Here is a 27,262-nt window from a genome sequence, read left to right as displayed (position 1 = left end):
GGAAACAGGAGGGAGCTATCTTCAGACAATATGGGTCTAGGGCATATTCTTCCCTGGGGATTAGAGAGAATCAAAGATGGTAGCAGGAGCAGACAATAAAAACAGAATTAAACAGGAACTCTTAGAATGAGGTCTTCCTTCATCTGCTTCTTCATTCTAGGGCTCAGAGATTAGAAAAGAGCTCTGATGGCCTCAGCTGGAGTAGGGGGGAGAACCGGGAGGGAGACCAAGTCCATGGCCAGCTATGGTTCCCACGTTATGCGGTGAAGTGTTGACCAGGATGTGTGCACATCACGATATTGTGCATTTTATAAGAACAACTGCAGGAAACTCATTTCTGGAAGACTCCCTCAAATGCTACATTTTTGCTTATTTGTTTCCTAACATTCCTCTAAGAAATCAAACATTATTTTTTCCTCTAAAGTTTTACTGTTGGTAGGAAATAAATGACATTTCTAAGTTCTTACTTTTCCTCTGTCTTACAATAAAATATGGCTTATGAGCAGGCAGGGAACCGGTAAGAACACATTATTGTTTTAGTTCATTTTAATCCTAAAGATGTACACTTTATATTAACGTTGCTAACTATAGCACCATTATAAACAGTGGGGACTCGGCAATTTTTGCTCCTTCCTACTGCAGAGAGAAAGAAAAGATGCATTCCTTTGGGAATATTGCCTTAGGTTTTTCTTTTCTCCAATTCGAAAGTGACACTTCTGGAACTCACTGATTCTTCACTGGTCTTTTCTTCTTTCTGAGCGGGTTTAACATTGTATAGCTGGCTTACAACCTCTAGAAGAATTGTCAACTCACAGAAGGTAGGTGTGGATGCTAAGAAGAAAAGTGGGCAGCGTGGAGGCAGAACCTAGGAAGTCCTGTATTGGTACAGGCAATTGGCTGTCAACCAGGACCCAGTGAGCTGGTTTTACTTAGTCTGGGCTTCTAGCATGTTGTTGTCCGTCATTCCACATGAATGGTGTCAGTCCTTATCTGCTGTGAGATGGGAAACGGAAGAGGGCTGTACTTCCTAGGACAGATGAAGCTCATCAGCAGGTGGAAACCATAGCCGTTCTAGGTAGAAGACCACATCAGAGGTCAGTGGAGGCGATGATGGTCCCTTAGTCACTTCTGGCATGTAGAGCTCTTACCCGCAGGATCCTATTGGCCACCGTCTGGGAGGAGTATGTGCTGTGTTTCAACAAAGGAAATTGTTCTTACATCAGTTCCTCTCACCCCAAAGTTATGTGGGGCCACAGGAGAGGAAAAAAAGAAAAAGGGAGGCTACACACTCTGGCATAGTTGGTGCTGGGACTACGTGGTAAGCCCTGAAGAAACTGGATGCAGCATCAAGAACTAAGCACACTAGTTAAGGTCACCCAAAGAAGGCAGCCGCAGAGAAAAAGAGGACTCCAAGTAATTTGATAAAACATGGCTTGTTCTCTGTGCGGAGGATGTCATGGTGTGACCCACCATGGCCACAACTTCCCAGCTCTTTGCAGCCACCTTTGGCTGTGGATAGCCAATGACCTCAGGGCAAACAGAGGATGCTGAATGTAGTATACGCTTGTGGGTGGCAAGAACTGCTTCGCAAGAGCCGAGGGAAAGCAGCCATTTTGTAAGTCCCACTTCCCCATGGAAATCTCCTGTTTCTCCTCTGCTGCCCTATGTAACATCCTCAGGGGTCCACATTCACAAGGGCAGTTGGACTCTTAGCCCTGGTCAGTGTCTGTCACTTCTCATTGGGCAACCCTAGAGCACTGTCACATCTCTCTGTACTTCAATGGTATAAACATCTTCAGGCCAGCAGCAGCACCACCGACTCCCTTCTCTTCCACATTATTTAGTGAAGTCTTTAGCATTCAGCAGACTTTCACTTCTGTTTGGCATCAAAGGCACAAATCAAGACTAAGATGGGCAGAAAGACTATTGTTTTTCATTTCAGGACAAAGCTAAAATCTAATCATTTATTCCTATTAGCACAGGTTGTCCCTGGTAGCCATAAGGTCATGATGGCTCCAAGCAGGACTCTGGGAAGCAGATGGCTTCTAGTCTCTTTACACTTTTGGAGGTCCTGGGTCAGCCACATATAGTCTGTGGTCTTAGTTTCCTTCTTCTCTAAAAAGTAATAAAATAAATTCTTTCACTCGGTTTTTGTGAAGACTTTGTTCTATAAAAGACAGAGATTGCTAAAGTTAGGACCGTGGCATAGAAGAAGCCTTCATTGTCCACTCTTAGTGTCTATCATTAGTCAGAAGGAAACGATTTCCACTTGCTAGCTACAGGTCCATTTTTCTCCTACCTTACATCCTGGCAAAGCAGATACTGCGTTTATCGTTTCCATTGGGTGGATAAGAATCCAGCACTGGGGGAGCCAGGGTGAAGTGGATTCTCCAGATTACACAACCAGAAAGGCAAGATTTAAGAAAGACCTCACTTATCATCTGGCTATAGGTCCTACTTTCTAATCCCTAGGCTCCACCCTTCTTTTCCTCTTTCTCCAAATTCCCACGCTGTAGGACAGACCACTTCAATTTCAGGCTAATAATGTAAGAGCTTGAATTGTCACCTGTAACACCCCTACAACAGCTTCCCCAGACAGGGTTCCACGTGTCTTGTGGTGTACCTCCTTTGTATCACGTGTCACGCTCTATTGAACTGTTTATGTATCCTGTCTAAACTCACTAGACAGTGTGACTCTCCCACACTATCTATAAATATGTCTCAGTGTCTAGCATGAGCTTGCTAATGACTCACGCAATGGAGTGCGATGGGAAATCCAAAGTCAAGGAGGAAGACACAGATCTTGGTGCATTGTTACAAACTATGGTTGGATGCAGGACAGAAAGATTAGGGATGCTAAGATGTCTTTCAACAAAGAAACTGGTTCAGAGGGGCAAGAGGTGGTGAGCTCCAAGAAGACACTTTCCTCAAACACATTGGAAAAACATGAACACTGACCATATGACAAATAGTAGGGGAGTAACAAAAAAAAAAAGATGACCTTACCCCATGGTTTGCAGGGAGAACTGGGGTCTTGAACTAAACTAAACCTGGAAGCTGATGGACAATGTTTCCCTAACCATTACAGATGATCCCCAACGGGATAAAAATCATGTACATAAAAAATAATCCTTGTACATAATCATATTTGTCTTGTAAACTCCCTGATCCTACTTAAATTTATTTTTTAAAAATAATATTTTATGATTTCTTTGGAGAGTTGCTTACAACGTATTTTGATCGTATTCATTCTTCCCTCAACTCTTTTCTGATCCACCCAACCTCCCTCAATTTCCATTTTAATTAGAGAAATTTCAGGATAGAGCCGTAGATGGACGCTAGTACCCAGATTCCAAAGGCAGCAACTACTGAAAACCTGAGCAGCCTCCTTGAAGTCATCTCCCTTTCTTCCCCATTCAGGTATCAAGAGGCTGCTAGCAACAGTTTCTTGCTGCCATTGACGGCCGTCTTCTTCCCCTGCCTCTACAGTCCCTTGCCTCATTTTAAAATAATATCTTCTAGGTTTTTAGATTGTAATTATATCATCTCTTCCTTCCCTTTCCTCCCTCTGGACCCTTCCTTGCTCTTCTTCAAATTCATGGCCTCTCCCCCCTCATAAATTTTTGTTAAACACACACACACACACACACACACACACACACACACACACACATCTATGTCATGCAAGTATAACCTGTTCACTCTGTATAGTGGCACTGATATGCATGTTTCCCCAGCTGACCATTTGGCATTGGATAATCAACTGGTGAGTTTTTCCCTGGGGAAGATTATGTCTTCTACTTTCAGTATTCTTTAGTTGTAATGTGAGAAGCTATACCAGAACCATCACCAGCATTCCTGCCTGAACATGACCCGAAGAAAGACAACAGCAACAGACATGCTAATATGATTCAGGAAAGTCCAAGAGGCTTCCGTCCTACACAACGTTCCTTGCCTCTCTGTTTCCAATTTCTACGCATCTTTAAAGGCTTGGTGGTTATATCTAATCTGTACCTTCTTAACTCAGCACTGTGACTAATCTATCTCTTTCCCCCTCCTTCAGCTTATATTTTCAGGATCCTATCAACAATTTATGTAAGCCACTGAAACCAATCCTATATAACTAGGTAACTGGTATCATATCATATTTCATGTCTATACTAGAAATTCTATTCTTGGGTCTATACTAGAATTTGGAAGCTGTTTCATCAAAATTATTAGGTCATCTTTTGGAAACATTATTCGGAAAACAGGCCCATGGGGTAAATCCTGGGACATCTGTTTTTCTACAGACAGTTTCAACTGAAAAGTTACAAGAAGCATCACACTGTCTAGTGGATTAAAAAAAAAATCAAGATTTTGTGTGTGTGTGTGTAATTCTGTTGCCTTGGAAACAGAGACGGTTGCCTCCTTGATTTGCTCTCTTTGCAGAATTTACAGGTTGACCCTGGACCTTGACATGTAAAGACCAACTATGCTTAAAACATCAGAGTGTGCTTCTCTCCACACCTGAGAAAGGGGGTTGTTGGATGCTGTCATCTTTTACCAGATGCTGAGTTGAAATGCCAAAATATCCCAAAGGCTCAGCTTATTGTGCTTAAACAAAAAACAAAACAAAACAAAGAAAACAAAGAATTGAGTTTGGTCTAGAATTCAGACCATCCATTAGTGACAGCTGTCACAATCTTCTGCCCCAGAACAGAGCTGACTGCTGCCTTCATGACCATGGTGCCCCTTCTAATGCTGACACTGCTTGAGTCTGGGTACAAGGCTAACCTTTGCTTTTCGTAAATTGTGACCAAAGTTTCTGAGGTGAAAGTGGAAGTGGTCAGTCTCCTTCAGAGTGGACTCCGAGGCCACCAGCTTAGTGTGATCCAAAGCACTTTTCTGAATTGCCTTCAAAGTCGTTTATCCATCCCCACAGACAAATTTGTCTTCACGGCCATGGCAATTCTTTCCACATCACTGGTTTGGAAATGTCATCCCTCACTCTCTGTGCCTGTGTCAGTAATGAAATGAAGGGAGATCAGAGGCCTTTGTCCCCAAGGTTATACCCTAACCTCTGTGGTGTGTATGTGTGTGCGCGCGTGCACGTGTGTGTGTGTGTGTGTGTGTGTGTGTGCCCGCATGCATGAGTACAGTGTTGTAACTCATGAGTCAGGCTTGCAAAGCATGGTATTCAAATTTAGAAGGAGCCTGCTGGGAGGAAAGGCCTATTCTTAGCATAAGACAGACCAAGTGAAGCCGTTTGGGGGCCTGCTTTAAGACTTGGAGCCAAGTGGGTAAGAGAAGTTTCTCTAATCAGGTGCTGCCTAGATTTTAAACCACACCCTCTTTAGTAGTGCACGCTATACCAATTCATTATGTACTGAGCTCGCAGGATCACTTTATCTTTTGTTTGGTTTTATTGTTTTTATTTTCTGAAACAGAGTCTTACTCTGTAGCCCAGTCTGACCTGAAATGAATTCATGAGAAACACGTGGCTCTGAGCACTTGGGACTCCTCCTTCCACAGCCTCCCAAGTGCTGGACTCGTAGGCAGGAACCACTACACAGAGCCGTGGAGCTCACTTTAACTGGTATTAATTAAATAGTCTTCCCAAAATAACAGAAACAAACCCCAAAACAAAACACTGGTCTGTAGTGAAAAGTGACAGATGTTCAGGATAAAACGAAATGTGTTCTTCCCACTCTTTCTTGTTTTAGGTTGGTGCCACTCCCAGAGTTTGGCCAGAGTTACCACAAAGGGGTTATAGAGTTCTTGCTGCCGTAGAGTGAATGCCCATGTTGCTTTTGGATCCATGTGTGGAAATTCTCATCCCGAAGGTCACAGGGTGAGGTCGTTAGGTAACAGCACCCTCTTGAGAAGTCTCTAGTCTCTTAATGCCACAAGGACACAGACGATGAATGTTGACCATTGACATGTAAGCTGGTCCTGATTGGACACTGGATTTGAGGCACCCTTCATTTTGGGCTGCTTGGCCTCCATGTATGGGAGAAAATATTTATCCCATTTATAAACCACTCAATTGGTGGATTCTTTTGTTAGAATAGCACAAAGAATAATATATATTCTTTATTAATTCTGACTGCTTTGGGGGGGGGAATGGCTATCTGTATATTGCATTTGCAAACAAGCATTTGGCCTCTTTATTGTTTTAGAAAGTTTAGTGATTTATCTATTTTTCCAAAGAGTCACCACTGATTAAATATTTTAGGCTTTGAAGAATGAACCAGTCAGCTCGGTTGTGCTGTGATCCGCTCACAATGGGTAAAGAGATGAGCATGGCAATAAAATGTTACTGAAAATAGCAGGATAGAACCAGATCTCACCTACAGGTTCTTTGTTCGCCAACCCTGATTTAGGAAAAGTGGATTTACTTCCCTTGAGGTTTTGTTAGTCACAAGCTCAGAGGTAGAGATGATACAGGAAATGTTAAGGAAATGTTAACTGTTTGACTTTTATAATTTTAAAAATAAACTTGGCTTCAATCAAGGCAAAAAATTAAAAATACTGAATAAACAGAATGCAAATCCAGGCAAAACTTTTCTTTGCTTAGGCTAGACTTTCCATTCATATATACTAGTCTTTGTCAACACATAGTTGGGCATCTCAAGGGTCTGGGCCTCAGTTAAAGCAGTGACTGGATAGAAATAGACCACAGTCGCCCTTCGAGGAGCTTCCCATCGATGGCGCCCAGAGGTTGCAGCATATCCCTCATTTCCTCCAGCCCCTCCGGTGCTGAGCACAAGCTTGGCTTCCAGGAGGTGTTCAGACATTTCTGCTGACCAAGGGGCCTGCCATATTCTATTCCACGTATCAGCAGTGGATCCTCAGTTTCCCTCAAACTTTGTTTCTCTTCCTGCCTCCATTGCCTCTATTTATAGCTCTGTTTTCTGAGGCTGAAAACTCCAAAGTCATCTCTTGTGACAGCTCATAGAGCCATCTCTTCACTCCATCCTACACATTAAAATCACTGTAATCTTCCTGCAGCTCAGCTCTGATTATGTCAATCTTTGTTCATAACACCTGGGAGCTCTTGGTTTTCAGAAGCACAGGTCCTTGCCTCTTCGTGTGACTCCATCAAGGGAAGACTGCACCAGCTCTTCCACTGACATTGGCATCTGGTTCAGATCAGAGGGCCCCTTCTCATGAGCAAGACACTCACTCCCCCCAAAAACACCTACTATACACACACACAGACACAGAGACAGACACCCCCCCCCACACACACACGCATACTCCTTGTATACATACATATATGTAATCATAGTCCCTACATATTCTCACGCTAACATAATCACATAAACTCTTACACATGCATAGTTTCTTACATACTCATGCCCACAGTCACACACTTTTCCTTACGCACACACACTCTTGTATATTCACACACATGCAGTAACGTCCACACCCACACCAAACACCTCTCGTCACCCTTATCCACTCTAACACATTAGAGACTTCACTCCCTCACACTGCCAGGTCCATGCTCGCTCTTGTGCCACACAAACATTCAGAACCAGCCCCAATGCCTCAAGCTACACCCCCTTTGCAAAGACTCTGCTTCCTAAATGAGTTTTTGCTTATGATACTTTATCTTTCCAGAGCATGTTTACCTTCATTCTAAAATGTTGTAGATGGTTTTAAGCCCCACCCCTCAATGGATAATCAGGTGTCTCTCTCCTATAGTGTCTATGGTTGGCAGCTCCTTCGCCCTCAGCACAACTACCAGAACAGGGAGGAAACCTGGACGGCAGCAGAAATTTGTACAGAAAGGGGACTGCCTTCCTCGTTATCTTACTAAGCCATATTCTATTTGGTTCTGGCCTGCTCCTACCACCTCTTCCATCTTCCTTCCCCATCCCATTCTTCCACCCCTTCTACTACTTCCTTTCTCTATCCTTTCCTCCCACCTCCCCTCATCATGACTAGACACTGACTTTTATACAACAAGGACTCTTCCTTTCCCACCTGCATTAGCATGTCCCATTGCTTTAGCTACTATATACCATAGGCTACCTCCTTTCCATATTGGCTGCTTTGCGTTGATGGTGAGGGAAGAACAGTTGGCAAGAGGAACGAGGCTGAACTAAGGATGGTGCATTCATGCATGTACTATGTATCTGCCTTAGGCTTTTCTTTTTCACCTGTGTGCTGGCTAAGTCTATGTCAATTTGATACAAGGTAGGGTCATATGAGAAGAGGAAGGCTCACTTAAGAAAATGCTTTCCTAGCCAGGCAGTGGTGGCACACTCCTTTAATCCCAGCACTTGGGAGGCAGAGGCAGGTGGATCTCTTTGAGTTCAAGGCCAGCCTGGTCTACAAGAGCTAGTTGAACTAGTTCCACGATGGGATCCAAAGCTAAGAAAAAAGAAAGAAAGAAAAACGAAAAGAGAAAAAAGTGCCTCCCTAAGATTGAGCTGTATCCTAGGTCTTTGAGTCATTCAGCCTATGGGCCCTGGAATTCCAGGCAGTGTCAGGAGTGGGCTTATTATCCTGGTATGGATTTTATGTTAGACCAGGGATAGAACCAAACAGAACTAGAGAAAATGTCAATGAAATGATGCCTAACAGTATTCTGCTGTACTCATAGATTAGTGCCTGGCCCAACTGCCATCAGAGAGGTTTCATTCTGCAACTGATGGAAACAGATGTAGATACACAGTCCAATATTAGGCAGAGCTCTGGGAATTCTGCAGAAAATGGCGAGATAGGACTGTATTAGCCAGAGGGGTCAAAGATATCGCAAAAAAACCGATAGAATCAACTGACCTGGGCTCATAGGGGCTCACAGAGACTGAACCAACAACCAGGGAACCTGCATGGGACTGACCTAGCATTCTGCACCTATGTTACAGATGTGTAGCTCGGTCTTTGTGTGGAACTCCTACTAGTGGGAGCAGGGGCTGTTTCTGATTCTTCTTCTGGCTTCTGGGCCCCTACTACTCATATTCCTTGCCCAGGCTTAATACATGGGGAGGTGCTTAGTCCTACTGAAACTTGATATGCCATGTTTTGTTGATATCCATGGGAGACCTGCCCTTTCCCATCCCTCATCCAACAGAATCAGAGGAGGAGTGGATTGGGGATGGGGACTGAGGGGGGTGGGGAGAGGAGTCAGGTGTGTGTGTGTGTGTGTGTGTGTGTGTGTGTGTGTAACTGCAGCAGGGATGTAAAAGCAATTAATTAATTTTTAATTAACTAATTAAAAAAGATTGGGTTGTAGGCAAGCCTGTAAGGCACTTTCCTAGTTAGTGATCAATGGGGAAGGTCCAGCCCATTGTGGGTGGTATCATCCCTGGTATGGTTGTCCTGAGTTCTATATGAAAGTAGTCTAGGTAAGCCATGGTGAGCAAGGCAGTAAGCAGTACTCCTCCATGGCGTCTGCATCAGCCCCTGCCTCCAGATTCCTGCCTCCAGGTTCCTGCTCTCATTTCTTTTGATGACGAACTGTGAGTGAAATAAACCCTTTCCTCCCCAAATTGTTTTTGGTCATGGTGTTTCATCACAGCAATAGTAACCCTATCTAAGAAGAACTGTAATAAACTCTAAATTTCCCTTTATATAGTTCTATATGGTATACATTTTGAACTAATTATAAGTACATTTAAAAGAGACCCACACGGGAGCACCGGACAGAAATCTCAAGGTCCAAATCAGGAGCAGAAGGAGACGGAGCACGAGCAAGGAACTCAGGACCACGAGGGGTGCAACCACACACTAAGACAATGGGGATGTTCTATTGGGATCTCACCAAGGCCAGCTGGCCTAGGTCTGAAAAAACATGGGATAAATCCGGACTAGCTGAACATAGCGGACAATGAGGAATACTGAGAATTCAAGAACAATTGCAGTGGGTTTTTGATCCTACTGCACGTACTGGCTTTGTGGGAGCCTAGGCAGTTTGGATGCTCACCTTACGAGACCTGGATAGAGGTGGGCAGTCCTTGGGCTTCCCACAGGTCAGGGAACCCTGATTGCTCTTCGAGCAGATGAGGGAGGGGGAATTGATCGGGGGAGGGGGAGGGAAATGGGAAGCGGTTGTGGGGACTAGGCAGAAATCCTTAATAAATAAATAAATTTAAAAAAAAAAAAAAAAAAAAAAAAAAAAAAAAAAATAAAACACACTTTTGGATACTGTATTTCCTATCAAACGTTACTTGAGGATCTATGTCAAGGCAGGACTGTGAAGAGGCCCTTTTCTCAGATGTCTGAAGAGTTGATGATTTCTAACGCAGTACTGAATAGAGTACGATGAGGTTTTTTGTACCAAAGCCCCTGTTAGAGCTGGAGAGCCCTCGACTTAGGAGTCTGATCAAGTGTTGTCTGTCTGGGGGTGTCTCAGGAATGCTCAAGGACTCAAGAGAGCCTAGCTCTTTCTTTAGTAACACAAAAGAATTCTTAAGTGTGTTGACCACACAGACCTTTGTACTGTCATTCTTTGGGTCATGGCTAACCCCTGCCTGAGCTCAGTGTCAGCTATAATCAAGCTCTGGATCCTCTACTGTCTATTCACATCCTCCTGGCAGCACCCCAGAATCCAGACTGTGGTCTCTGGTTTGCTACCATGGTGAAAGCCAACATAAAACCATTATGGCCGCTTTCATTCACCATGACTTACCTCTCAACCCTACCAGCAATATCACTACTCCAAATACTATGCCACACTCAAGACACTCAACCCACATAGCTTCATGAGACCTCTAGGTTCCAGATCTCTCCGTGTGCTCACCTCAGACACTTAGAATCTTTGTCCTGTGAGAAAACAGATGGTAGTACTCTCTTCAGATCCTTCTGCCTGACCAAGCCTAGTTCCATTTCCTTGGGCCATTTTTATTATTAAAATAGACAAAATCACTCCATTTTCCTTTGATACCACTAAAACCATTTTTCTGCCAAATACAACAGCCCTCACAATTACCCTACCTGCCTTCACCCAGCATTGTATGCATCTGCCTTCCAGCAACTAAGAGCATGCTAGCAAATTTGTTACTGGAAAGATTTCTCTCTCTCTCTCTCTCTCTCTCTCTCTCTTTCTCTCTCTGTCTTTACTCACATACCCCACGCTCATCTTTAGCTAAATAACCACAGATGCCTGTGCTAACAATGCTGTATTGATAATGATAAATACCCTTATAATCCATATAATATTAAGCATCGTTTTGTTCCTTTTGCACATATTAACACAGGACTTATTATCATCATAGTAGATTTGGACAACTGCTGCACAAAGAGGTTAGGTAACCAGTTTAAGGTCACAGTAGCTTTTAATTGAGAGGAACAGATGTGAACCAAGGCAGCTGCCCCTCTTCCTGAAGGCACACTGTGCTAAATGCCACTACACTTGAGGTCTTTATTGTTTTCCTTCCTAGTCTGGTAAGTCCAGACGACTGAGATTTACTGGCCCGGATCCCAGATCTAAAGCTGTGGACTCCAGTGGTTCCTTATCACCCTCCGCACTAGATGGCCCAGCAGCAGGTGACCCGGGTTTGTCCTTTCTCCATCCTGCTTTCTTCCTGTGCTCTCCACACTTGAGCACCCTCTTTGATCGCCTCCTTCTCCCACGGCTGGCATCGCGTCAGCTTTCTCTGCCAAATTTGCCTCTGTTCAATGCTATTCGCCAGCTTTGAGGGGATTGCTCAAGTGTCACCTGAGGATAAGAACAGTGCCTCCGTAGTAGGAGTCACAAAGCTGCTGCAAACAGCTTACCCCAGCATCTCACCTATGTGGAGTCATAGGCTTGGCAAGCTCAGGTCTTCCTGCCAGCCCTGTCTGTGCTCTGAGCTCTGGTCCACATTTGTGCTTGGATAGAAATGGACCAACTCCAACCTTTCCGTCCTTTTCCTTTTCCTTTCTCCCACACGGGATGTCTGGAATGGCTCATCTTGAGAAACAAGGTTCTTCCCAGTTGTCCATGGCAACAGTATTTGGCTATCCTAGTCCCTTTCTCTGAGAACTCCAAGTTAAATTCATAGAGGACTCTGTGGACACCACCTTAAGTACATTCCCAGTGCGAGGACTCCTGATAGCCATCCATCCTTCTCAACTTCATGCTCGGCCCACTTGCTTACAGTCTAGGTCTGCAGTGCCCGATACAAGCCTTAGCCTGCTCCCATTCAGGACCATTTTTCCCCAAGCCCCAGCAATCCTTTAAAATCTAATACCTATATTTGTAAAAATGCTGACTGCTTCTCCATCTGATTTTTCACAGATCCAGTCTTAACAGGATCACCCCACATCTGTGCCTTACACAAACCTCCTCTACATTTCTTACCCCATTTCTCCAGGCTCACAGACTTTCTTGCTCAAGTTTCTCAGGACTTTGCCTTTTGGATTCCCTTTAGCCCGAAGCCTTCATCTCTGCTGACCTGTACTTTTATTCAGGCTTCTGTTCTGATGTGCATTTCCTTGGCCACCTTGTGACCGCCTATGTACTGTGTATGTAGAGCCAACCGGCTGTTTGGTAAGTTTTAAGTGTGACGAAGCACAGGATAAATCTGTAATTGCTTCAGATTTTTCATACATCGAGAATACTCTGGTATGTCACATTTGACTCTGCAACGGATAATATGCTCTCAATTTTCACAAAGCTTTTAGGGATGCTTCTTCGGCTTCAAATGGAAATGCTTTGGTGCCCTTCATGGACCTGATACCTCAGAATACTAATGGACTTTGACTGGGAATGCAGCTGAGGGGAGGGTTCCTGATCATTTTATAGTCAGTCCGCACCTGAACTTATTGGTCATAGGATTTGCTTAACTGCGTTCAACTGGCATGGACCAAGTAGTAAGACCAACATAAATCAAAAGTAAATTACATAAATTTCAAATAAAATATTTTATCTAAATTTTTCTGTTTTTTCCCTTTTTTTGTAAATTCAATGGACAGATTTTGGCAGAAATGGAACTGTTCCTTGGGACTTAATGCCTTCATTTCCACACACGGAAGAACAGGTGGTTCAATTTTGCCTTTTCCATTAGGATTTTTGTTTATCTAAATATTTCTATCCTTAGACAAACAAGTGACTATGTCATGGTTTTCAAAAAAGCTCTGTGGGTGAGGGAATCGGGCAGAATACTAAGCGTTTCATCAGCTGAACAACCGAAAAGGAAAAAGTGTGTTAGAGCAACACTGAAAACAAGGACTGTTTAATAATTTAACGTTATTAAAGTGAAACCAGTGCCCGAGAATGGGCAGACAGAACTTAACATTGAATCATGCAATCTGCTTTTTAGTTTGATAAGCATGAAGATGTTTTCAAGACATCTTCTATGACAAATTTTTTTTTATACATTCAAAGCTTATGCTGCTCAATCCTCTTTTGCTTGAATACATGCAGACCTCAGCAATGCATTCTAAAACACAGCTTTATAGTCTTTCCAATAGCACGCAACATGTAACCAAGCTGGAAATGAACCGTCCACCAAGAGCCACGGAATCAAAACCATTTCAGCTACTAGAATAACCAACATAAAAAGGACATTATTTTACAAAACAACAGAAAAACAACTTAGGAAACAGAAATACATGCTATTGCACTGAAGAAGAATTTAAATTTCCATTTTATCACCTATAGTATATCAATAACAAAGTCATTAGGTCAAAGCAATACTGCATCCTGGAAAACCTTAGGTATAGCCTCACACATCTCCTAGGTGACAGTGGAACTGGACAGAGTTTTCAGGTCCAAACAGAATTCTCTGGGCCAGAGACACAATAGCAACTTCTCTCTCTCTCATCTCTGCAGCCTCGGTTACTTAGGAAACTCCCATTATTACTGCAAAGCCATCCCAAATTCTAGTCTTAGCACATGTTGCTTTGACATGATGTAAGCTGTGAGAAGTTCAAGAGATACAGAGTGCTGGAGTTAACTGAGGAAGACAGGGAGCATGTACCAGAAGGCTGATCCACTCTAAAGAGACGAGAGAACTAACCACACTGAGTGTGCTCGTGTCCCTAGAGACTGCGAATATGGAGGCTGGCTGACACACAGCCTTCTTGTGTCTGATCCTGAGGCAGACAGGGACTTTGTGAAACTCAGGACCATTTCCTTTGGGGCCCTGGCTGGAAGTATGATAAAGACATCAGTTTACACCAGCTCAAAAGGTCCAGACTGATTAGGACAAGGTCAAGTTGAGAATCACACTCTACAGAGTACTTATCCTCCATAGCTCTGTCTTCCATGCTGGGTATTCGATGTCTCCCTAAACTACAGCACTTTTGCTTTGTGGGAAACTCATCCTGAACCTCCTGTGGGGGGCTGCTTATCTTCCAACTGTCTCATGCAGTTTGCTCTAGAACAGGGCTTCTTAATGCTTTTTTCTTTTTTTCTGCAGAACTCGTTTTCTCATTTGAGAAAAATTTTCCATGACTAGGAGTAAAGAGACAGAAATTCAACACTTACTGATTACCAATTATACAGAAGTTTCTTTTAAAATAGCTACTTGATATACATATAGTTTATATGTAGTTTATAGCTTCTATAATATAATTATGGAACAATCTGCGTGCTAATGAGATGGATGTATTTTTTATGTAAATAATTAAACGTTGGCTGAATATTTGACACTGCAGGATGTAGATAGATGGTATGTATCGCCAACATTTTTCAGTTGATTGACACTTTGATTTTCTAATATTCAATGTTGAGAGTACCATTTCACACAAAAATACTCAGTACAAATGACAGAAATATGTTTGGGATAATTTAAATAGTTGGAAATGCTGTCCTTATCTCAAGCCAAAATCCATTTAATTTTAATGAAAGTCAAGTCAGCAACTCAAGAGTTTTTTTTAAATAAATGTTCTAACAAAATATAATCCAAAGATATACCATACCAGTATGATGGAAGAATGGGAGGAAAATGGTAAAAGTCTTTATTTGCCATAATTCTATAATAGCAACAAACTTTGTATGGTCAATAAAAACACAGGAGTAATTGTTTTGGGACATGGAATAATTACGTTGGACTGGTATGTTTCAGGCAGCATGTGTTGGTGTTGAGTGTTCTGGAGGCTTGCTCAGTGCAAGGTGTTCATAGTGTTAGATACCAAGGCGTTGGTGAAGTCATATTGTACAACATGGCCAAGCATTGCCAGAAGTGTCTTGGGTTCAATGCACATTTGATTTTGAATTTATGTTTGATCACCTCCTATCCAGAGACCTTTCACTATTGCTGTTAGTTCACACGCCACAGTTAGCTCTGTGAGCCATTACATGTTGGCAATGTAGTTGAGCACCTTTGCTCTAGAAAGTTGGCCCATTTTCCTTCAGCACGACTCTCCTAACGGTGCCTGTCACTCTTACGTTGAGTGGTCGGGATGGAAAGTGTTGATCTGTCCTTCCCCACGGGCACCTCTAAGTTTCTTCTAGATGTAGGCATACATTAATCCTCTTGGTAATTTAAATGGGGCATGGTTTTGACTCAGTTTTTGTTGACATAAAGAAGGCGTCATTGCCCAATAACATGTGATAGGCACATGTGTACTGCCACCAAAATGATTAGTGACAGAATAGTACTTTCCCATACAAGCACCTCATCAAATGTCAGATCTGTGTCTAGAGAGCAGTCACACTATCCTCAGTTGTTTGGGGATTTCAATATTTTATTGAATTACACATTTTGTGTGGTTTTCTAATGCATTTACTATGCAAGCTACTTTCATTTTCCACGCTCTAAGAGAGCAACTGTTTTATTACAAGTGGGAAAATCAAAGTGTGCATGGCATAGAACAGAATCTTAGCTCCAGGTCAAGATAATTTTCACAGAAGTATGGGTATTCTATTTTGGCAGGAGATACTGATGAGCAAGCAGTTAATCCCAGCCCAGGAAACCATCCTAAAGCTATAGAAAAATGGGAATCACCACAATGCGGTTAGTATCTGTCTGGGGGAGTAGGGGCTAGTACTATGATACCAAGGTGGGCTCAGCTCTGGATAAGAAGCATTTCATAGTTTGGCCATGAGAAGATACCTACTAGATGGATTTTAGCAAATTAAAATGGCAGAATTCCAGACGTCAGGTGACAGGTAGACTATCACGAGAGAGATGCCAAATGTGTGAGATACGGAATTTCACTGTGTTAGGTGTGTTCTGACCATGGTCTGGGTTATCTCCAGAGCTTGGAGTATCTGAAGGTGCTGCTGGGTCTAAAAGGATTTCACACAGGTTCTGGTAACCCTTTCCTGAGATTACATCACCAACACCAATGGGGCCGAAAACAGTGACAGAGACCACCTGCCCCATCACTACACTGCCGCACAATGGGACACATTCCTAGCTATCTAAGGTACGACTCCCCAGTTGTTAGCACCGCAATAGCGTGGCAAATCTTAAAGGAAAAATGTAAGTCAGTGAGTAACTGGCAGGCCTGGTTAAAGGACTTTTGAGTTCCAATACCCTTCAGAAAGTCTGGCTTCTGCCTGTATAAAGAACCCTGGAGGGAGATCTGAAAACATCACCTGGTCTTCTTCACTTCAGCGAATAATAATGGGATATTAGATGGTACCTTTCCTAACAAGGCCGGGGCACCTCAGGTTGCTGGCAGGGGAGAATTCTGGCTGTCTTGAAAAGATGAAAAGCCCAAGTCTTCTTCATCTGAGGGCAGCATGCCATTGTTTGGACAAGGTGCCATTGAACGTGAAGAGTCCTGGGATGGATGGGAAGTGTGGATTGGCCCTTGTCTCAAAGGCACTCCGGCCATTGTCCTTTGTTGTCCGTTAATTGAAAGGAAGTATTTATTTTGAGGCTAAAATGGTTTACTTCTGAAATCTGCTAGGGATTGGGTACTGATTTCTCAAAAAACCTCAAGGCCAAGCTTCATTTTTTTCCAGCTTTCAACCCAACACATTATTCTGTTTTTCTAAAGAGTAAAAGACTTAAATGGAAATCAAAGTCTGTAGCTGAAGGACTGACCCCTTTTTTGCCTGAACGGGGGTTTGAGAGGAGTGGAGACTGTTTCTTTTCTTATTTCTGAGAAACTGGCTCAAAGGTGAGGCCTAATGAAAGCCTTCAGAAGTTTTATTTTCCTTTATAGGCCTAATGAAAGAGTCATATTTGACCCAATAAAATATAGATCACGATGTATTCCCACATGTTAAAGGAATACCCATGTTTTATCCCTTTGAAATGATCAAGAAAGTACTGTAATAATTCACTAAAACATACACAGCCATAAATACACATGAGTGAATCATTTCTGCTAACACTAAAGAGCTAATTGTTTTTTTTTAATGAAGTGGTTATCGTGGCTAATAGGACACAGCTAAACAAAAATATGTTCTAAGCCATAAAATTTTGGTATATAGCTAAGAAACATAAAGTACAATTTTATTGAAAGTACAACTTCTGTTGAGATGGTTTTACTCCCATGGATGAATGTTTAAGAATGAGACAGCCTGGTCATCCTAGTTTTGTTTTCTCTGCACGCGTATTTTCTGAAACGCTACACAGGTTAAGTATAGAGTGAGTTTCTGAGGAGGAGGCACTGCTCAGTGTGTGTCAAGAGGATGCATGGAAACTGTGACGGTGACTTGGAAGGGGCCTTGGGAGAAGTGTAGACTCTGAGCCAGATACTGAACAAACCGAGTCTCCCTGCGCTCAGACACACTACCTCAGCCTGAGAGCTGTTAATCCACAACTCGGGCTGCATTTCCTGTTGTTATCTCTGAAAACATCTGGTCTAACAGCACAGCTAGCATGGCTGCTTCCTTTTAGGTATATCTGAATATTCTCTTTTTCCTTACAAAGGTTAAAGTCAGTTCTTTGTCCCTCATTTTTTGGTCCCTAAGAGTTGAGCACTACCATAACAAGGTATATTAAATGTTGTTACCTTCTGTTGATAATTCAAAAGGAAAAGGACTGGGCAATAATGATTTTTCAAGTGAAGCTTCTTAAACTTTAATGTAAAAATAAATCAGTATCGGATGGTCTTGCCAATACTGGTCAGTATGTCTGGGAGTAGATACAGGATTCTGCAATTCCAACATGGAATTTCAGGCTGCAGTGCAGAACTCTTGGCTGCAGACATCAGACGTGCAAGTTTTTCCATGCTGATTAGAAATACATGGCTGGATTTCTGGAGAAACATCTATCTGGTGGGAGGTCGAGACAAGGATCTATACACAGATTGTGAAGAATGACAATGTTGGAAGCGTTCATGTCCAGATTGAGGAATCTCAGAGTGCAGAGAGAGTCTCCTGCTTAGATGCAATCAGAGAAGCCTGGGTGTAGCAATTACATTGGGACTGATGGAGGTCAAGGGCATGACAGAAAGCAGGGAATGAAATAAAGCATTATAGAAATAATAAGGCTTTGGAAAGTGTAAGTGATTCTGGGATGAAAAGTTCAAAGTTCTCTCATCAAGCTGAGGATATCTGGGGGAAGGGGGACAGGACATAGAAAACCTTTGAAAGACAAGAAAATAAAAAATTTAGTACGTAAAGTATGCCTTAAATATCTACACTTTGACATTTTAAATGGTGACTTTACATTTTGTTGATCATGCTATCAACTGCATGAAACACCCGAGTTCTCAAATTCAGACATTCCATCAACTAAGAAACATTCTAAGTCTATAAAATCAAATGATCCTCATACTTTATTCTGCCATATCACTGCAATATAATACCAGGCACATTAAACATGGTCCAATCAGATCAATTTTAATGGTCAATCTTAATGCCATTGTTTGATTTCTGGCTTTTGCAATAACCCGGGTGTGGTAGTTGAGGGGTGTTTCTGATAGAATCAGCAGCCCCAACTTCTGCATGCACACCTCACATTTTTTGGGTCTGGTTAAGATTTAGATTGTGGTGTCAGAGGCATGGAGTAGGGCCTAGCATTCTAAATTTCCAGCAAGCATGCAGGCTCAGGCCCACACTTTTGGAGAACAAGCCTCTCCAAAACTTATTAGTAAGTTTTTCTCACTCTAGAGCTCATTTGTTTGAGTAAAATAGGTTTTAAAGCAAAATTCAAAATATGCTAAATAGTTTTTCAGTGACTTTAAACCTTAAGTGATGACATGATAATTAATTTATAGAAATAAGTTCACTTCTGTAACTGGACATGTGTATATATATATATATATATATACATACATACATGATATATATCTGGATCATTTTTATACATATGAGAGGGGGAGAGAGAGAGGTGAGAGAGAGAGAAAAATGTGTGTGTGTGTGTGTGTGTGTGTGTGTGTGTGAGAGAGAGAGAGAGAGAGAGAGATACATGGAATAGTATAGAACTCCCCATTTTCAAATCTCATTTTACAGAACGTACATATTAATTTTCAATTTTTTTAGAGCTGATAAATGGTTCTGTTTTGACTTGTACATTTTACCTTATATCTATGTCACATTAATTTTCAGGAAAGCCATATCTGTATGAACAAAAGGTTGAGCCAGCTAGACCAGCCACCCTTTGGCCTTCTCAGAGAAGTTGTCACAATCACAGCTCCACTCAACCTTACTTCTTAAGGGCACAGCTCTGAAGATTCTTACAGCATCTCATCGCAGCTTTGGGATCCACATGGCCCAGGGGACATCCTCTCAGCTGCTGGCAGATGACACAATCTCTGAGCAACCGATGTCTAGTTGGCATTGCCATGGCTGCTCACTGAAGGTGCTAAACCCAGCTAGGACTGTGGCAACCAAGTACCAGAGGCTACATGCTGCTCACAACATAATGCTCATTTCCCCACAGATCTGTAGGCTGGACCCCAAGGTCAAGTTGCTAGCCCATTTTCCTCCTTCTGTGGCCTTTCTTCTTAATTTGCACATGGCTGGATTCCCACTGTCTGCACCCAGTCTTTCTCACCAGTGATCTCAATTTACCTTAGTCACCCTCTTGGAGACTCTGTTTCTACATACTGTGAGTTTAGGAGTTAAGACTTCACAGGAATTTGGAGGATAGTACCGAGTCCATAACACCTCTCTCGAGCAAGATGGAATTCAAGGTGTTGGAGAGTTCTGCACAAAGAGGAAGGAGTGGAGGCCTAAGGCATAGCCTAATCTTTGCCATAATAGCCCTGGTGAGCAGAGACAAGACAAGGAGGAGAGGAGTGAGAGGTGAGAATGAGTAGCAAGGCAGCAGAGAACAGGCCGAGGGGCCTAGACCTCTCACCACAGAGTGCTGTAAGGCCCGGAGCAGGCTCATTCCACCCGCAGCGCCATCCTCGCATTCCTGCCCAGGCCCCGAAAGCTTCTATTGTACCCGAGCCTGTGAACTGGTTTTCAATGAGGCCTCCTGGCTGAGGCTGGTGGGCCCGTTTCCTGTCTCTTTCATACCTCTCTGGAAACTTGCAACAAGCTCCTATTGACTGAGCGTGCCACAGTGCATTCGCATTCCCTGCAACCTAAGTGTTTGCTGTGCAGAACGAGCTAATGGGCACATCACACACAGGCACTTCGGCCTGGCGCAGGGGCCAGAATGGCAGATGCACCGCACAGGCTCAGGGGCTGAAGAGATTCTTCTGCAATGCCCAGTTCACCTCCATTTTTAGCAAACCAATGATGTCAGTAATAAAATCGCATCTGCACTGCTTCTGGAGACTAAAAACACATTCTTTGGGATGACTTGGGGTCTTGTCCCTGTAGCTAAGGTTAGATTTAAAGCTACCTCTACAGAGGAAGGTCCAATGTGTGTGTGTGTGTGTGTGTGTGTGTGTGTGTGTGTGTGTGTTATGTTTGTGTATATGTATCTATCTGAATATGTTTAAGTGTCTGTGGGTATTTGTGTAGGTATATCCACAAAGGTATTTATACATTCCTTTGCAGCCACACAGAATTTGTGCTACTAAGACTCCATTTACAATAAACACTGCCATTTTCTGTTATTTTCATTCTGATTTATGGCAAATTTAAATCTGTTAATGTTTCAATCATCCTCAGAATAAAGGACAATGAGCACATTCCAAGGCCCCGGAAGAAACGCGCCACCTTATTCTAAAGATACCCGGGCATTATAATACGTCACCCTTCAATGTCAGAAGTACCTTGCTGTTGTCAACTTCATTTACATGGAGAATAACTTTCTTAATCAAACTAGAACTGGCTTGAAACACAGCATCTCTTTGTGAAGCGGGGAGAGTCCTGTTGGCTCCCGGGAGAACAGGATGCTTTTCTACTAGATTCTTTGGTGTTGGTCGAAAACTTGGTGATTTGGGGCCTTTGTAGTGATTTGAGGCCCTGTCCTTTGGGTGAGGGGAAATCAACTGAGGTACAAATCATGAGATGGAACTTTGGCTCTGAAGCAAACAGGCAGTATGAGAAGGACTGAGGTTATGAGAAAGAAATATGTGCTGGTTGGCATAAGCAGTTACTAAGGGCAAGTTTAAATATAAATGGAAAGGGTAAGTTTACATTCATATTCAATTTAAATATTATATGATTTTAAGCAGGACCATTTCCTATTTATTTCCTAGTCACTATTTTCACCTCATTTACCTGATGCAAATGTTTTTCACTTTCCAAAACAGTGCCTGATAGTTTGCTCAAGAAATATTTGCCAAGCAAAAAAATACAATATCCAAAATTGATCACCATAAAGATGCTAATTCTTAAGTCCTATGAACAAATGTTTTTGTTCTGCAGAATAATATGTATCTCTTTTAAAAAGCTACTGTACATTTATTCTTTAACATGGTATTATAGTTATTATAATTAGGCAATATATTATTATAATATATTCATAGACTTTAGTAGCCCATTTTAGAAGTAGTGCAAAGCAAAAGTGCTGTGGCCACCTCTACAGAAGTGACTTTTACCATTTCCCACAAGGTAGTGGAAGGCACAGCTCGGAAAACAGCCATGGTCAGGATTCATAAGCGTGACACATTCATCTTTTCTCCTCTTGACTTCCTTATCCTGCTCCTGTGTAGGCTTCTACCTGTACAAAAGTAGTGCCTGGGTAGCAATTTGCTGGCTACTATCCTGTGTGTATGTGTACACATATGTGTTCAGGTATGTGGTTACACATGGAGGCAAGAGGTCGACAATACTTCAATTGCTCTACTCCTTGATTTTTAAAAATGATTTATTTGCACATGTGTATTTGTACATTCACCATGTGGTGAAGTGTCCCTGTACACAAATGAATACTAGATCTCCTGGAACTGGGGTTAAAGGGATTGTGAGTTGCCTGATGTGGGTGCAGAAACTGAGTTTGGATCATCAGAAAGAACAGGAAGCATTCTTAACCACCAAGTCATCTCTCTAGTTTATACCTCAGCTTTTTGTTTGGTTTTGAGACGAAGTCTCTCACTGAACCTGGAACTAAAAATTTGACTAGGCTCGTTGGGCAGAAAGGCCCACAAATCTTCCTGTCTGCCTTTCTAGTGCCAGGACATTCCACCGCATTCAGTTTTATGCAGAGTTTTTGGGGATAAGAGTTCAAGTTCTCATGGTTGTACTGTAAGGACTTTCCTGCCTGAGACATATTCTACCAGCCCCCTTGATTACATTTTTGTTGTTATAAAATATACAGAGATTTTTACCATTTCTAGCTCTTTCAAAGCTAGTGTTATAAAGCACATTCACAAACTCTGGGCAAAACCCTTCACAATTCAATTCTAGTGTGTTCTCATCCTAAACATAAAGCAGAATGACGGTCACGAAACAACTACTCATTCTCCCACACACCTAGCAGCCACTATTCTACCTTATATATCTGTGAATGTGATGTTCTCACTGCCTCAGGATATTCTACCTTATATATCTGTGAATGTGATGTTCTCACTGCCTCAGGATATTCTACCTTATATATCTGTGAATGTGATGTTCTCACTGCCTCACGATATTCTACCTTATATATCTGTGAATGTGATGTTCTCACTGCCTCAGGATATTCTACAGAGCCACTGACCATCCTATACCTGGCCTATTTACTGAGAATGTCCCTGAGGTTCATCCATGTTACAACACATCTTACTTCATTCCTTATCAACATTGAATACTGCGTATTTTGTGTATCCATTCATGTGTTGGCGAACATGTCCAGCTGTGCCAACTTCTTTACTATTCTCTTTTTAATCAGCAGAGGGGTAAAGGGTTTCTGAGGAGATACTGAAAGTGAAGGTTAATGGTTTGTCGAGAAGATCAGTCAGGTTCAATTTAACAACTCACCCGACAACTCAGTGACGGGAAACAGCAAGCATATTAGTTAGTACTTCATAGTGTCTTTGCACAGGAGCCCAGGACAAGATGCAGCAGGAATGACCCCCTATCTCTGCTCCACCATTTCTAAGAGCTAAGCTGGAAGATGCAAAGGCTAGATTGGCAGAGGGAAGGGCACCCTCAAACTTGGCTCACAGTACTGCTTGCATGGCCCTAGAACTCTGACTTGCTTTCTGCCGTCATAACCCAGAAATTTCCTCTCTGCATTATTCTGCTATGCGTACAGGCCTACTCCAATTCAACATGGACAAGGTAGATACAAGATAGAAACAACAGAAGGCAGTACTACTGGGTGTCACATTGGATGTTTGTAACTTCAAACTTCATTATTGTTAATTTTATATGATAAGGTAGGTATTGATACATTTTTTTTAGAAATGATTAAAAATAAGTATTATCACCTTTAGGGGAGAGCATGAACTTTATTCAGAAGAAATGCTCTCCTATTCACTTGTTCATCAAGAATACTCAAAACAGTCTATAGAGGTAAGCAAACAAAAGGTCAAGGTGACTCTTCTCACACTCACAGGAGTATATATATGTGTGTGTGTCTTAAACTAATTTTACACCCCTCCCTTGTTCAAGAAGTGATTGCTCCCTCATTGTGATTTTTATGCCAGATGTTTCCAAACATCTGTCTTTAACCAACTTTGGTCTTCGTTTTTCATAAGTCCACTTTTATTCCATTGAAATAACTCTCCTACATTCAGAGTCATTTCATGTCTTTTCCCCATGTCTTAAGTGATTGGGGATGCTTCTGTGCAAGGTAAAGGAGTGGTCAGTCTCTGTTGGTATCCATAAAGTTTTCAAAAGAAACTGCTGTATGGAGTCAAAAAAAATACTGTTACCCACTAAGCTAACTTTGAAAGTCAGGAAACCCACCCCTAGCTTAGCACCCTTTAGCATACTGCAGCTACATGGGGCACACTGAGATCTCCACTTTCAGGGCTTCCTTCAAGTGACCCAATTATCACAGCATGAACTTCATCAGTGTGGTGTCATATCTCTAAGTTAGTGGCTCAGTTGACAAACTCCAACACGGAAGTTTAAACGACATGAAAGAACAAAGCAAATGCGGGAATGTCTTAGAAAATTGAGGGAGGACTAAGACAAAGATATGTGGATTTTTTTTTGTCTCACCCATCAACATGCTTCATCTATGAAATCGTGCCCCAGAGCTATCCCTGGTGCCTTTTCCTCACTCCCCCACCCCTTTCTGTCTTCCTAGCACATTTACAATCCGATAACACACACAGTACAGCAAGCCTGTCCAACTGGTTGGGGATGGTTTTCAGTAGATGGAAGATTTTTCAGCTACCGGACTTGTCAAATTATAATATGCCCAGCAAGTGGAACTTCATGCTAAAATGTATTGTTCTTCTGACTTTGAAATGCTAATCTTCTTTTTGCCAATGTCAGAATTTCTAAATTAATGACCTCAATTTGCTGCAAAACTTTTCAAGAGGCGATGGAAATTAATTGTCACTGGTTAACAATTGACAATCAGCTACCACCTGTCTGGCAACAACAAATATTTTGAGTGCTCCATGTTTGAGGGCAAGTAATTGTTCAATGCAAGATGGTAAACAAAAGTGACTAATGACAATGAGTAACACATCAGTACTGGTTGTTCATGGTAGACAAGAAGGATTGCACATCACCACTTGGGATGGGTAAGGCAGGATGATAGGCGGTATCATTTCTGAGCTACCTTTAACTATTCAATCTACAGCCAGTTCTATCTTGTTCTGTTCCAAAAACACATCACCTTTCTCTTGACTCAAATAGTCAAGACTTATTCCACACATTAATTATATTAGCATGGAAATGCATCACAAGTGAGTGCCCTTGAGCCCTAAAAGTTAGATATCTTTGTTCTAGCACACTTAATTCTAGTATGTGCTTGGAAACAACCAAAAGTCATCATTTGAAAGAGATAGAAAATGTCTTTTATAAGTTAATACCTTGGGCTGGGAGTCACATGGCTTTTGAATCCATAACAACAAGAAGAGTTTGAAAGACACTCTGAAAAAAAGGCATTACTTATTTTATTCTTCATTCCAGATATTACTGGGTTTATTTGTGTTTTACAAATCCTTTCTGTATCACATGTACTCACTCATAAGCAGTTTTTAAACATAAAGCACAAAAAAAACCAGCCTACAAATCACAATCCCAGAGAACTTAAACAACAATGAGGACACTAAGAGAGACTTACATAGATATAATCTACATGGGAAGTAGAAAGTAGAAAAAGACAAGATCTCCCGAGTAATTTGGGAGCATGGGGACCTTGAGGGAGGGTTGAAGGGGAGAGGAAGAGAGGGGAGCAGAGAAAAATGTGGGGCTCAATATAAATCAATAAAAAAAGGGGAAAACACATGACTCCTCCCCCCAAAAAACAAACAGCAAAACAACAAACAAACAGAAAAAACAAATCCTTTCTGGTTCTTGCCATAATTCTCTCTCTCTCTCTCTCTCTCTCTTTTGCCTGTGCTTAGCATGCTAGGGTTTCAGAATGAACACTCACTCTTATGGCCAGCATCTAGTGATCTTAAAAATGAAGGTGAATTTATAATCCACACAGCACTAATTTGCATATAAATTTAACACATACTAAAGACCAGTGGCCACTGTCTTCTTACTCTTCTCCCGTTTCTTACTGGCGTTTCTCTCTTTGGTACACAGCAGGCACAGTAAATACAGGTAACATAGTCCATGACTTGAAAAGGTAAAAGCTGTGACATTATACAGAAAGAAACAGACCTATGAAAGTGACAGCAATACAGAAAAGGAAGAATGCTCCACTGAATAAAATAAAGAGCCTTTAACATACAGTATAAAACACAGAAGCTGGACTGCATCAGAGAAACACAGATTTAGTTTCTTATTAAGTCCAATTCCTCCATGCCTTCTGCTTCAAGCTAGTCCTCGGATTCCTGCCCTGACTCCCCCAATGATAGATTATGGCTGGAGAGTATAAGCAAATTAGCCCTTTCCTCTACCTGCTCCTTTTGGTCATTGTTTTATTGCAACAACCGAAGGAGGACTAAAATCCATAATATCCAATGTAACACAATGTTAGAAGTCAAACGGTGTCAAGTCTGACACAGTGTTCTATGAGCACCTCTTCTGCTCTCAGTAAGGTCTTATTTCTGCATATTTCTACCTTATTGTTAACTATAAAATATTTCCAAATAAAGCATGATAAAAATACTTTCTGAAGAACGTTCTAACCATGCATGCCTTAAAAGTGAAGGGCAGGTTTCAGTTCAAAGACTTCCGACTGCTGTGAAGGCTTGAGAATCCGGAGACCAACCCTGAGCTCTGTGGCTGAGCTTTCCTTTCAATCTCCTGCCGTCGGAGCTGAGCCTTTCGTCCAATTCGCCTTACAATGCGGGCTGTACCACACACAACACTTAGCGGGCCCTTCATGTGGGCTTCATCTGAACAGAGGCAGCTATCTCAAGGCACACTATGAAATGATTCCATTTGCCTTTCATGTCTGAAGAAGCCATTTCTTTTTATAAGAGAAACCATGCAAATTCTCCGCATAATACATGAGATGTTGTGTCCTCTGTCAGGGAAATGCCTGGAGAGGAATTTCCAATTTATCACCACACTCCAGCCTGGTCCTAAAGAAATACCAAGATCTGGGCCTATCTAGAATGCTCACAGGCACAGGTTATATATGTGTATGTATATCTGAGTAGATGTATATGTACACATATGTGTGAGCATACACATCTGTATGTGTGTACACACGGGACTGCATCTACATAACCATAGGGAGTCAATCCCAACTCCAGGAGTAGAGCATCACGCCAACCCGCACTGCCGCTGGAACAAGAAGGCGGGAGGGAAACACACCATAGGTACCAAATCATTTCTCCAACAATCCACAGCCAACTTCTCACCATTCCTCGAACAACTAATTTCAAATTTCTCAAATCTGAGAATAATTTTTGGGGTGGGGGATCTTTATAGTATAATAAACCAGAGAAACAGAGGTTGGCACTAAATTCATCTCCTCAGATGGGAGCAGCACACGTGGACAGTGGCACTGACGGTCAGGAGAGACCT

At 42.1% G+C, this 27,262-nt stretch overlaps 1 protein-coding gene across 3 annotated transcripts in view; it reads right to left on the bottom strand.

Annotated features, from left to right (window-relative positions):
* The window catches only part of Ctnnd2 (catenin delta 2), a 752,815-nt gene that overhangs the window by 272,836 nt on the left and 452,717 nt on the right, over positions 1–27,262 (bottom strand). The window lies entirely within an intron of this gene.

The sequence above is a fragment of the Microtus oregoni genome, unplaced genomic scaffold, assembly GCF_018167655.1.
Source record: "Microtus oregoni isolate MIOR12 unplaced genomic scaffold, Mior012 000040F_ref0000088, whole genome shotgun sequence".
Lineage (NCBI taxonomy): Eukaryota > Metazoa > Chordata > Mammalia > Rodentia > Cricetidae > Microtus > Microtus oregoni.
This window is presented reverse-complemented; position numbering and strand designations above follow the sequence as displayed.